This window comes from Dama dama, chromosome 9 (genome assembly GCF_033118175.1).
Source record: "Dama dama isolate Ldn47 chromosome 9, ASM3311817v1, whole genome shotgun sequence".
NCBI classification, from domain to species: domain Eukaryota; kingdom Metazoa; phylum Chordata; class Mammalia; order Artiodactyla; family Cervidae; genus Dama; species Dama dama.
In genome coordinates, this window is record NC_083689.1 from 96,846,753 (window position 1) to 96,859,752 (window position 13,000).

General features: G+C 39.2%; 1 protein-coding gene across 7 annotated transcripts in view; it reads left to right on the forward strand.

Moving 5' to 3' along the window:
* Positions 1-13,000, forward strand: part of CAST (calpastatin) — a 124,106-nt gene that overhangs the window by 17,705 nt on the left and 93,401 nt on the right. The gene's annotated exons all lie outside the window — the stretch shown is intronic.

Genomic DNA, 13,000 nt, shown 5'->3' on the forward strand with positions numbered 1-13,000 from the left:
TGTAAAAGAGCCAGGTCCTGAAAGATACCTGGAAATTTAAAAAGCATAAAGTAACCATTTTATTTTTCTCTCTTATTAACATGCTTCCAGAAATCTAGCTTCTCTTTCTGCTTATTTTCTGCTGTTTTGAAATATTCCATATATTTCAGTATATTCAGTATGATGGAAGCCATTATGACTAGAACTTACTATGAATTCTACACTAAGGTTTAGTCCTCAGCTGTCTACTATTGTTTCCATTACCAACACCCAAGTCAGTATAATTTAGATTATTTCTTACCATGCAAATCTGCAGTGAACATTTTTGTATCCATGGAAGGAAGATTTCTTTACAAAGTAAAAATAAACTTTTATTAAGGTTTTACCCTGGTTCTAGGTTAAATTATTTAAACTTTTTTTACACGGGAACAAACCAACTTTTACTAGCACAGAGATCTATGTACATAGTATCACTCAGTTCCCCTATCAATACTACTCTTTAAATATATTCCCAGATAAGTTATCTATCAAATAGGTTTCCTGTTGAATAAAGAGACAACTATAGTGTCTCTTTATTGTCCAGATCAGGAGATAATGTTTTTAGATGTTATTCTTTATGTTAATATTAATCAAGTTTAAAATATTTGCACAAGAAAGGAAATCTTCCAGTTCAATCAAGTGGATAGTGACCTAGTTCTAAGAATCCTAGTTCTTAGAGGATTATTCTCAAAAATTACATTTTTATGTGGAAGCTTAAATATTATGTCTTGAATGTACAGATATCATTGGCTAAGGCAACAGCTGCTCACCCAGTATTAGATCTCTTCTAATATCTGGACTATAAAATGCCTCATTTTCGTTTTTATTAAGGGCTTGGGAAAATTGATAAGGAGTCCTGTTATCAGTACAACTAGAGGAGAATTCGAAACTTCTGTGTCTGTGTGATGACTGTGCTTGCAGTTCTTTGAAACTGAAAGGCTGAGCTTCCATCTTAGGAGAAGAAAGATTTTTTTTCTTTTTATCAGCAGTTCAAACAAGTCTGACTTTGTTTCATAACACGTCTGAGAAATTTAGATTCACAGCTCTTGCATTTGTGCCAGAACCTGGTCATCTGGGTCTGTTCTGCTCCACCCCAGCTGGCTGACAGAGAGGAGAGCCGGGCTTTGCCCTGCTCCCGTGACATAAATCACTGCAGAGATTCAGATAGCCTGAGACTGAAGACTGCTTATTATCTCGCCAAATTCTGCCCATATCTGTTTGATAGGGTGGACGGATGTGAGGGTGGAGTCATCTAGTGGTCCAGTTATATTTCCAATATGGTCTGTCTCCAAGGAGTCTCTCATTCTTTATGTCATGGATGACATATTATGGCCCTGGAGACAATTCAAGGAAATCGTCCATTAGTTATTATCTTTACTCTATGTTCGTGATTATAAAACCATGTGCACTCCGGACTTGTCTGCCCTCCTACCACCCACAGCCAGTTACTATCCTCTTCAATTACTAGAGAAAGATTTCCTAAAACTGCTTCTTTCTCACAAATGCTTTCTTATCTACTGTTCTGTTGAACAAGAAGATTAAGAACCTTAGTCGCCGGGGGGCGGGGGCGGGGGGGGGCGGGGGATGGGCGGGGGTTGGTTATCCATTTTCCAACTAGCATTTACCTCCAAAGGGTAAACAGCTTGTTGTCCCCAAGCATATGCAAACACTGGTTAAGCTTCCAAGGACTAACCCAGGCTTTTGAAACAAAGTCAGTTTGAAAATGTACTTTCTCTGCTCAGGGGCCCTTCAGTGCCTTTCATTTGGAGGTGCAAGAAAAAGGGTACAGAAAAGGCTTCGGGAAGATTTAACCAGGAGTAAAAATGATTAGGATTAGGCAAGAACCATTATAATATTGTCATAGGTAAAAATACCTGGGGATGAATGCAGCTGTGTGAATTTCAGAGTTCTTTCTCTTCTGCTACCATAAATGGTTTGTACTTATCTTGAATATGACCCCTATACACCCACTAAGTGATCCTAGGATGTCTGCAGTTATTTTAATAGACTCTTGCAACTAAAACATCATTTTTCATGTTGCATCTGCAATATAAATGCTTGAGGATGGAGTTGAGTAAGTTTCTTTGAAAATGTATGTTTTGTTTTTTTGTGACAATCGTTAAGAACTTAAGTCCTTCTCGGGTAGCGGCACTGTAAGACGAAAAGTTGAATGGACTAAAAAAGCCAAAGATAAAATGACTACAGAGTAGGAAAAAGAAAAATGAAAACATTTAGCAGCACCTTTAAATACAGTGGAACAAAGTAGCCTTTCCAAACCTGCAATCAAATCTATTTAAAGTGTTTGACTGACACATCTGACCACCCTGGGGGAGTGAGCATCTTAGCAGCATATTTCCATGACGTCCTGAGGAATAGAATTTAAGACATGTGATGCACACGATCTCACAGAGCCTGTTTTAAGGACTTCAGATTTAATAATGGATATATTTTTATGGGCAAAGAAAGGGAGATGTATAGAGTTGAAATTGTGCCCTAAAGATATTTGATAAATTCTCTTTATCATAATGGAGAAGGCAATGGCAACCCACTTCAGTACTCTTGCCTGGAAAATCCTACAGACAGAGGAGCCTGGTGGGCTGCAGTTCATGGGGTTGCTAAGAGTTGGACTCAACTGAGCGACTTCACTTTCACTTTTCACTTCCATGAGTTGGAGAAGGAAATGGCGACCCACTCCATTATTCTTGCCTGGAAAATCCCAGGGACGGGGGAGCCTGGTGGGCTACCGTCTATGGGGTCGCACAGAGTCAGACACGACTGAAGTGACTTAGCAGCAGCAGCAGCTTTACCATAACAGCTTTGGTGGTATTCTTCCCCTAAGTGTGTTTACCTCTCCTCCTTCTAAAGTCCATGAATTACCCCAACATTTTAAAATTTCTTTTTAACATACTCTTTCTCTTGATGAGATTAGTCTTTTTTAGTCACAAAAGTAATATGTACTTGTGAAAAGCAAAAGTATTACCCAGTCTTACCACTTAAATTATAATTGCTACCACAAAATTTTGTGTGTACTCTCAAATCGTGATAATATTATATGTTCATAGTTATTATATATACTGATTTTTGTAGCTTTATAATAATGATGTAGCTCTTATCTATCATTATTGAAACATATTTCAATATGTTTCTTCTAAAGAAAATTTAGAAGGTATCAAAAATTTTACAGAAAAAAACACTGTCATCTAGAATTCCAGCCCCTAGAGAGATGGCCACTATTTCCATCTTTGAGTATCTTCCTTCATCTTTTTTTCTATGTGTATTAGTGTTAGTCGCTTAGTCTTGTCCTACTCTTTGCGATCCCATGGACCACAGTCCACCAGGTTCCTCTGTCCATGGAATTCTCCAGGCAGGAATACCAGGATGGGTAACCATTCCCTTCCCCAGGGGATCTTCCCAACCCAAGGATCTAACCTGGGTCTCTTGTATTGCAGGCAGATTCTTTACCATCTGGGGCACCAGGGAAGCCATATTTTATGTTTAAGCTGAGATAACAAAGAAACATTCCTAGACTAAAAGGGCCTACACTAAAGATGATAAACAAGGTGCTTTGTGATAGATAAATATTTTCCAGTTGAAAGGAGTCATCCTTGTGTGTGGCTTTTAAATACATGGGGTTTTCCGGGTGGCGCTAGTGGTAAAGAACCTGCCGGCCAAAGCAGGAGATGTAAGAGATTCTGGTCCCACCCCTGGGTCGGGAAATCCCCTGGAGAAGGGAATGGCAACCCACTTCAGTGTTCTTGCCTGGAGAATTCCATGGATACAGAGCCCAAAGAAGGGCCTGGTGGGCTACAACCCATGAGGTCACAGAGTCAGACACGATTGAGCGACTAACGCTTCCACTTTTAAATACATAGAAAATCGTATTTAAGCACCTTGGCATTTCATATAGTATTTAATCTGGTTATTATTTTGTGCTGTGTGTTTGAGAGAGGAAAACATGTTTCTTGTTAACAAGTTTTCTGGGACAGTGTTCCCGCCAGCAAGTGATAAAGCCGTCCTTAGCAAATTCTGGAAGAGTGCCACAGCAAATGTTATTTTAAGGGGTGTTAAGTCATTACAATCTCTTGTCCATTTTAACTGTGGGGACTTGACTGTGCTGGACAAGTTCATGTCCCAGTGCCAAGAAGGAGGCCGCACTGAAAAGGTGCCCCAAGGGCAGTCCCCGTCTGTCTTACCTGGAGATCCAGACTCTGTTGGGTGTCCGACTGGGAAGGCTAAACTCACTAAAGGAAGTTCTAAAATCCTTTTCAATGGCAGTTTCCAATTTTTTTTTTTAATTCTAAATTTTGATTTTTTTTCCCATTAACTAGAATATTTTTAAGATAATTTATTTTTCAGTGAAGGCACATGGGTGGCGATTTTCTGCGTCTGTGTGGATCCTAAGCATGTTTTTCTGCTGGCCTCACTCAAGATGCTACTACAAAATTGCACATTTTGGGGTAACAGTTCTGTTCCCTTAAAATTTTGTACCTGTTGCTCCATAGTTTTCTGACATTTTGTGCTATAAAAAAGATGTCTGAGGGAGCCTAATTGTTATTTATTCTTAGAGAACTTGTTTTTTCTGCTTTGGTCTATTGGTGATTTCTTTTTCTTTTATTCTTACAATTTTAAAAAATTGCCAGGATGTGCCTACATGCGTGTTTTTCTATTAATTTTTCCTAGAATGTCTATTATTTAATTATTGCTCTTATTTCAGTTTCTCTTTAAACATGCATGTAATTCTGAGACCAGACATTCATTAGTCGCCTGCCTCAGTGTTCTCTTTGACCTTTACCTTTGTATTCTGTGACAGTTTCTGAAGTTTATCCCCCATATTTTTATTTCTGTCATCTAAATTCTGCTCCATGAAACTTCCAATACAGGTTTAAATTTTGCCTTTTTCCCCTGTTGCATCGCAGCCCTCTCTAATCCAATCTTCCCACATCTCTGTCTATGTTTCACTCTGTTATTTTCCCATCTCTGTTTTCTCTGAGTCTGCGGCTCTCTACCCGGGTTTCACGGAGGCAATGCCATCTTGTTTGCTACTAAGGATGCAGACAGTCTTCGTTTCTGAAATTTTCTCCTTGTAGTGTATCATTTTATAAGATTTACTATCTCAGCCTTCAGGAAAACGGCGTCTTTCTTGCCTGTTTTCCTTTGGTTTTTCATTTTCTCACTTATCTGATTAAATGTCTTTTTTTGGAACTCAGGCAAGGCCTGGGAGGCCAAAGTTTTTCTGCAAACCAGAGGCCGGTGGAGGAGGTGGTGATGGGGTGGGAGGTGGTCCTTCCCGGGAAGCCTGCACAGGGTCCTGCTCAGTTACTGTCAGGGTGGGGATTTTACCTCAGTTTTGGCAGTTCCCTGACTTCCTTTGTTGTTGAGTCAAATTGCAGCCTCTTCTGTGAGAAGATGAGTAGAACCTGCTGTCGAGATTATTTTGTAGCAGGAATTCCCGGGGTGGTCTCCTAATGGGTCTCTTTTGCGTCTTGAATCTAGTCTCCCCTTTGCGTCTTGAATCCAGTCTCCCCTTTTCTAGCCTCCTTCAAGTATAACCTGTGAAGTAGGCTTTTATTGCAGATTCTGTCTGTCTGTTAACTGTGTGTAGTTCCTCATGAGTTTCAACAGAAGGGCTTAAGGTTTAGGAATTCGGAACGTCGGTTTAGGAATGTCTCCTCTTTTCTGGAATTTCTCGGAGTGGTTTCCGGGGCGGTTGCCTCTGTGTGTATGTCATCATGACATACTTTAGGTATTGCTTGCCTTTCAGCGACTGATACTTGTTTACTTAGGTAACAGAATCTGTATTTTCTTATGTGGAGCCTGCCATATGGGTCTTCACGAGCCATCTATGGATTTAAGTTCAAAACCTACGGTTAGAATACCAGCCATTATGTAGCCATTCAAACAGCCTGTTTATCTGAAGACATGTTTTCAGGTTGAATTCTGAGAAAAACGCAGGGAGTTTCTCAAATTCAGGATAAAAGCTCTTTGCCATCTTGAGACCACGGTGAAAGCATCTTCTTTCTCAAGTGCCATGGGAGCGTTGAAAAGCCACACTGCCAGCCCAGTGAGCCCGCCCCCAGTCCGCGGGGCCCACGGAGGCAGCATGCTGTAACTCCTGAGAGCAGGCCCCGGACTAGCTGGGTGTTCTTAGGCGGATTACTTTGCCTTCCTAAGGGCACCTTTCTCATGTGTCACATGCAGACAGTGACAGGTTCTACATGAGGTAATGTGAAGATCAATGAGACCAAGCAAATGAAGTGTCTAGAACAGTGCCTGGGACATGCGAAGGTGTTAGCTGCTATTATTATTATTATTACTACTGTTATTATTCTTACTAGGCAATGAGGAGAACTTGCTTGGCAATAAAGATAAGCCCCTTATTGCTTTAGAGCCAGGACTCAAATTCCTTTGTTGGCTATATATTGCCAAGCCTTTCCCATTAAAAAAAGGAAGGAAGTTTGGTAGTTCATTAAGCTTAGTAGTCTTTTTTGTTCCAAAACAACTCTGTAACACCCAGAAATATATGCCAGTTGCTAGAAAATACAGTCCCTCTGTAACCAAGAGCATGAAACTAATTTTGCATTAAATTAAGAATCTGTGATATACAAAATGTTATATAAGTAGTAGGGAGTGACTAATAAAAATAGCTATTATTATTAGTGCACTTCAGAGTAATGAGCCTAACTGCCTAAGATCTTAGGTCCTACCAAAATTGTCTCTGAAGACTGTACCTTATAGCATAGGAAATTAGAATTAAAGTTAAAAAAATCAAAGAAATTGAAGTTAAATTCCTTGACTTTAGATCTTAAGTCCTGAAAACCTGAGGGACAAATCAATTAAATATTAATCCTGAAATATCCTGTTTTAACATTTATATTTTTTTCAGTCTTCTCTCTAGACTTTATTAGCTTCTAAAAGATAATGGAATGACTGATTCAAAAGGGAGGATGACCTAAAATTGTGCCCATAGCACAATTTATCATTTAAGGACTGAATATGTATGATTCTTGTCATAAAGTCAGTAATATTTTATCATATACCAATGTACATAGTACCTTGTTAAGACCTTCCAAAAATAGTTCATTGTGAAGTCAAAACCTCTTAGCAAGGTGACATCATAAATTAGTCTTTTATATTTCAATCAGCATTATTACGGAACGCTTAGTAAATGTGTAGAGCACTGTTCAGTTCAGTTCAGTTCAGTTGTTCAGTCGTGTCTGGCTCTTTGCAACCCCATGGACTGCAGCATGCCAGGCCTCCCTGTCCATCACCAGCTCTCGGAGTTTACTCAAACTCATGTCCATTGAGTTGGTGATACTATCCAACCATCTCATCCTCTGTCGTCCCCTTCTTCTCCTGCCTTCAATCTTTCCCAGCATCAGGGTCTTTTCAAATGAGTCAGCTCTTCACATCAGGTGGCCAAAGTATTGGAGTTTCAGCTTCAGCATCAGTCCTTCCAATGAATATTCAGGACTGATCTCCTTTAGGATGGACTGGTTGGATCTCCTTGCAGTCCAAGGGACTCTCAAGAGCCTTCTTCAATACCACAGGTCAAAAGCATCATTTTGTTGGTATCGTAAAAATTTATTTTAAACTTTGTTCCTCTTCTCCTAGGACATTATGTGAAATTATGCAGCATTTCTCAAGTTTAAGCATGCCTATGAATCACCTGGAGATAGTATGAAAATTTCAGACTCCTGGGCCCAGATCAGGGTGTAAATCAGGCTTTCAGTATTTTTATCAGTCATCTCAGGTGACTCTTCTGACAGTGGTCTTCTGAGCACATTTCGAGTAACACAGATAATTCTTACAGAGGACATAATGCAGTTCCTGAAAAATATGAGCTTTTCTTCCTTTTTTTTTCCCCTCATTTCCTTTTCTTTTTAAAACGCCTGCCCACCCCACCCCATCCCTCAGCCATCTCCTGTCTCCATGTCCTGGGGACAGCATGGCTCTGAAGCACATTGAGGGTACTGTGGTTCCAAGGAGTCATTGGACCACACGGGAGGCTTTGGTTGCAGGGAGAAATGCAGAAATGCAAACCCTATTTCTTCCTGCTTCTCCTAGGACCTCGCTCCTTAACTCTTCCCTCATTCCTTTTGTTGTTGAGTCACTAAGTCGCGTCCCATTCTTTTTTTCCTTTTTACTCCTTATTTAATGACTCCTCTTTAGATGACGTTTCAGTTTAGTCTTCCTCATCATGAACTATTTAAAAATATTTCTTTTGAAGCTGCTCAAGCTCCCATTCCATCTTCCCTTTTAACCCTCACTGCTAAAATTCTTGGTTGAAATAATTGAAGAAGAGAGTGGGGAGAAAGAAGAGAGAAACTAAAAGCAAATGTTAATCAATGGCTGCCTGAAGGAGGTGGGAAGGAGAAACCAGTGACCGAGTCAAAGAAGCAGCAACAGAAGGGGTGGGGAGCCTGGATGTGGCCAGGTCGCAGGTGGGAAGGCCGGAAGGAGCATCTCGGCTGGTGATAGACCCGCGACTGGGGCCTGAGGGAGCTTTCTTGTTTGGAGACTGGGATATTGTCAGTTCACTTGAGAGCTGTTTCTGTTATGAGCCAGAGGCTGCTGAGTCAGTGGAGATTCTTCACTGATGACTCTTCTTCCAGTGTACGTGCATTTATATAGTGAGCATCAGACAAAACAAAATGAAACAAAAGGTTAAATCAGTGTTTATTTTCACAGAAAGAGGTAAGTATTGTCAAGATCTATCACATGATACAGATTTCTTGGATTGCTTGCCAGGTGTTTATAGCTGAATGGATTCTTTTATCAATTGACCAGTATCAAATAAGAAAGACTTTATTTGGGAAGAGCTCAGGAGTGACTTCTACACATATGTTTATCTTAATCATTAAGACTGTGGACTTTGTGGTTGGTTTTTCACATTAAGGTGGGCACCCCTGTTCTCTTTCTTTTTCAAATCAAGTCTCTGATTCCTAAGCAGTCTAATTTGAGCTCAAGGTACGTAATGTTTGGACTTCAGTACCTTCCAGAAATATATCACTCTGAAGTCTGCAAAACACAGTTCAAAGAAAACACTTTTCTTACAGGAAACGGAGAGCTAAAGTGATCTCATGTTCACATTCCAATTTTGGTTTCACTTAGTGTTTGGGGTAAAAATTACTTCTCTGATGCAATTTTGTTACTTTTTTTTTTTTCCTGCTTACCTTCTTAAAACACTGAGTTTACTTAGTAAAGTCTGAAACCATGCATCTATTTCCCTGAAAAATGAAAGCTGAGTATAAAGTTGAATGACTAATTTTTAAAATAATGCATTTAAAAAATAATGAGGGTTCCTTCTACCAGTTATATGGTGAGAGGTTGCTGAACTATTTGTTAGATAGGAGCTGGTGATAACTTTAAAAATAGGATTCAGGGGACACCCAGTGGTTAAAAGGAGGAAATTCCTCCTGAGGTGCAGTGTCCAGTTGGAATAAGTATTTCTTGTCTCAGCAGTCAAAATATTGACACCTTGCTGATTTTGACTTTCTGAATGAGCCTATGTTAGCTGTATGTGTGTGCTTTAAGAAGAAAGGGCCTTGTTTTTGACATTTATATGAATTTTCTTCAAGTATTTGAAAACTTACAAATTATAATGCTAGAAATACTAGAAATATGATTAAACTTTTCTTTTAATGAAGACATACTAATATTAAGAAATGAGAAATAAGCAACCCAGAGTCATAAATAAGAAAAACAATTAAAATTTTTTGACCCAGAAATTCCACTTCTAGAACTTTGTTTCAAATATGTAGTCAGAGGTGTACTTGATGCCTATGTACCAAGATATTCACCATAGCTTTATTTATTGTAATAACAAACTAGAGAAACAAACATACAGCTTTAATGAATTGGTGAAGTTAACAGCACAAAAATAGTGAGTAAGTCATCTTTAACACCAGGCTTTGAAGAACATTTAACAATGGAGGAAAATGTTTATGATAGGTAAAAAACGATGATGAGAGGCCAATAATTCCATGTATTTAGCAAATTGTGCATATTTTGCATTTGCATAAAAATAGAAAAATAACTGAATGTAGTTGTCTTGATTGGCAAGATTTCGAGTAATCTATATCCTCTTCTTTATACTTTTCTCTTTATTCTAAACTTATTTTTTTTTCATTAGAGGGAGAAGAATAATAAACAGCATAGATAATAAAAGGATAATGGAAGAAAGTGTTTTAACAATGATCAAAGCTAAATCTGTGCATCTATCTGCTTAGACCTTAAAGGGAGAAATGTTTTATGTGCCTTTTTCTTTTGGAATCTTCAAGAGATGTTTCCAGAGTAAAGCTGCTGCTGCCACCCTTTGTGTGTGTGTGTGTGTGCGTGTGCGTGTGCGTGTGTGTACACACATGTGTTTGGCTAGAAGGGCATCTCTTATATATGGGCAGAGAATCATGATTTAAGCACTAAGGCAGCATGGACGGCAAGGATTATTAATTATTTTTAGTTTATGGTCCTTTCAAAATCCGACGAAGACTAATTGTTTTCTCTGAAAATAACACATGTATATGAATACAAGAATCAAAAAAAAAAGTGACACACACCTTACATAGGTTCAGAGATACACACCATCCCTACCTGGGACAAGGGGAGGAATCTTACTGAGTAGCTATGTTTAGGAGGTATCATCTAGTATTTTCCCGGTTGGATTATTGTTGATGTCTGAAATTCCACCACTAGCAACTTCCTTAACCTCTGAATTAAGGATTGCCTTCCTGTGCATTCTCTTTTAAATTGTAGATATTCGTAGGAGGGATAATATATTAATTACTAGCACCTCGGTGAGAAGTAGTTTAATAAGAGAGAAAGCAAATTATGTAAGCACTATCTTTATAGATTTGATAAAGGTAGTAGAGAACTAGTGATCATTTGATATTGAACATATGTAGGGGTTACACACACAAACACATACACACACATACCTTACAACAACCCCCATTCTCCTGATGAGAAAATTGAGGCACAACTTAATTAAATAACCTGTCCAAGGTCACACAGTTATATAATAGTGGAGCCCAGGATGGAACTCATTTTCCAGAGTCTATACTCTTAACTAGTATCCAAAACTGTTGATAAAGTTATCTATTTTAAAAATTCTACCCAATGCCAACTCCATAGGCTTCCGTAAGGCTGTTTTCAGTTTTTGTAACTCACTTCCCTGACTCTTCGTTGCCTTCTTTCTTCCTCATGCCCTCTTTTTACTCGAAAGATCTTTAAGCAAGGTTAAATCATTCCATTCCCTTGGCTCTAAAATGTAAGGGAGTGTAAGGACAGCTCCTCCCTCCTGGTGGATGGGAAGCGGGGCCCCAGGGAAACAGTCCCAGCCCAACTAGAGTGGGAGAAGAGAGTGTCCTCCCAACCCCGTCAGTGCGGCCACCTCAGACTAGAAAGACCTCAGCTAGACCACCCCGGGGCCTTCTGCCTGGAGACCATGAACGGCACTGAGTAATCAGGAAAAAAACTCCATGGCCATCATAACGTGAGTTACTAAGACTGCTGTGGATGGGATGATTCATTCACTGAGTGAGTTTCTGTGTAATAGGTTATGAGTTAATCTTAGGACTTATCATTGTGACCTATTTAGCAGTGTTTCACACAGGACTAACATAGCCTATTTACTAAACTGCGTGTGGGGTAACACTATTTATACGTGTTTCCTTAGTGAAAACAACTTGTATTTGTTCGTAGACTACTTACAACCATGGTGTAAAAGAACATTTGCGTATAAAAGTCACAGCTTTATAATTGCTAGTATTGGGGAATCTGTCTCTCCTTGGAAAGAATCTTTTTCCAGATACTATTTTCCAATAAAGCATCTGTTTTCATGTGGAAACACAATATTTGCTTTTCATTTTACGGGGTGACTTAACTAATGGAACTGACTTGTCAACAAATATGTCAAAACATATATTTTAATGAGAGTCCTTATCCTGAAAAATACTACATTTCATCATGCCTAAGACACCACCGATCTAAAAATGCACTGATCAGAAAATGCTAAGAAAGAAAGATAACTATCAACTAATCTCTGACCAAAGCTTTATGTTGATTTTAAGAGGCATCAGTACGCAATAGGAAAGAAAATGGTGACTTAAAATCAATAAAACAAAATTCAGTAGTAACTTGAAAACTTTTGTAATTAAGATGTCCATTGTTCAAATAATTCTGAAACCAATTTCACTTTTGCATTCAGGACACAAAACTGTTTCATATCCCCCTTCAATATTTTTTTCATTAAAATCACTATTTTTCATTTTGATAGCCTTCCCATATTTATCAGATATGAATCTGATTAACTTCCGGTAGTTTCAAACACTTAAATTGACATTCAGAGGGTAAATATTTGTTTTGCTTTTAAGGATAATCAGATAATGTGTTGCAGACCATTCAACATACAGGATTTTTAAAACAGCTTAAGCAATTATTTGAGTATTCCAGCTACCAAGCGGCTTCCCTGGTGGCTCAGTGATAAAAAAAAAATCTGCCTGCCAATGCAGGAGATGCAAGTTTGATCCTTGGATCAGGAAGATCCCCTGGAGAAGGAAATGGCAACCTACCCCAGTATTCTTGCCTGGGAAATCCCACGGACAGAGGAGCCTGGCGGGCTACATTCTATGGGGTTGCAAAGACTCAGACACAACTTAGCAACTGAGCAGGCAGACGCACCAGCTACCAAGTTAAACCTTTGAGGGCTTTCAGTGTTCATTTAATGCAAAAGGTTTTGGGTAATTGTGTGCTCACAAACTCCATCAAATGTAGCATCTGATCTGTTACTTAAGAGACTGTTGCAAGCTGGAGAATCCCTAGTCAGCTTCCTCTTGAGGGCTGTAAGGTCCCTGGAAAGGTAGACAAGGCCCTTCCCACCCTTTGGGGTGGAGAGGAGAATCACTGGAACTCTGTGACACCCTCACAGCAGTGGAAGGCACCATGACTTAGCTGGGGCAGAAGAAAAGCTCTCACCCATGGCTTG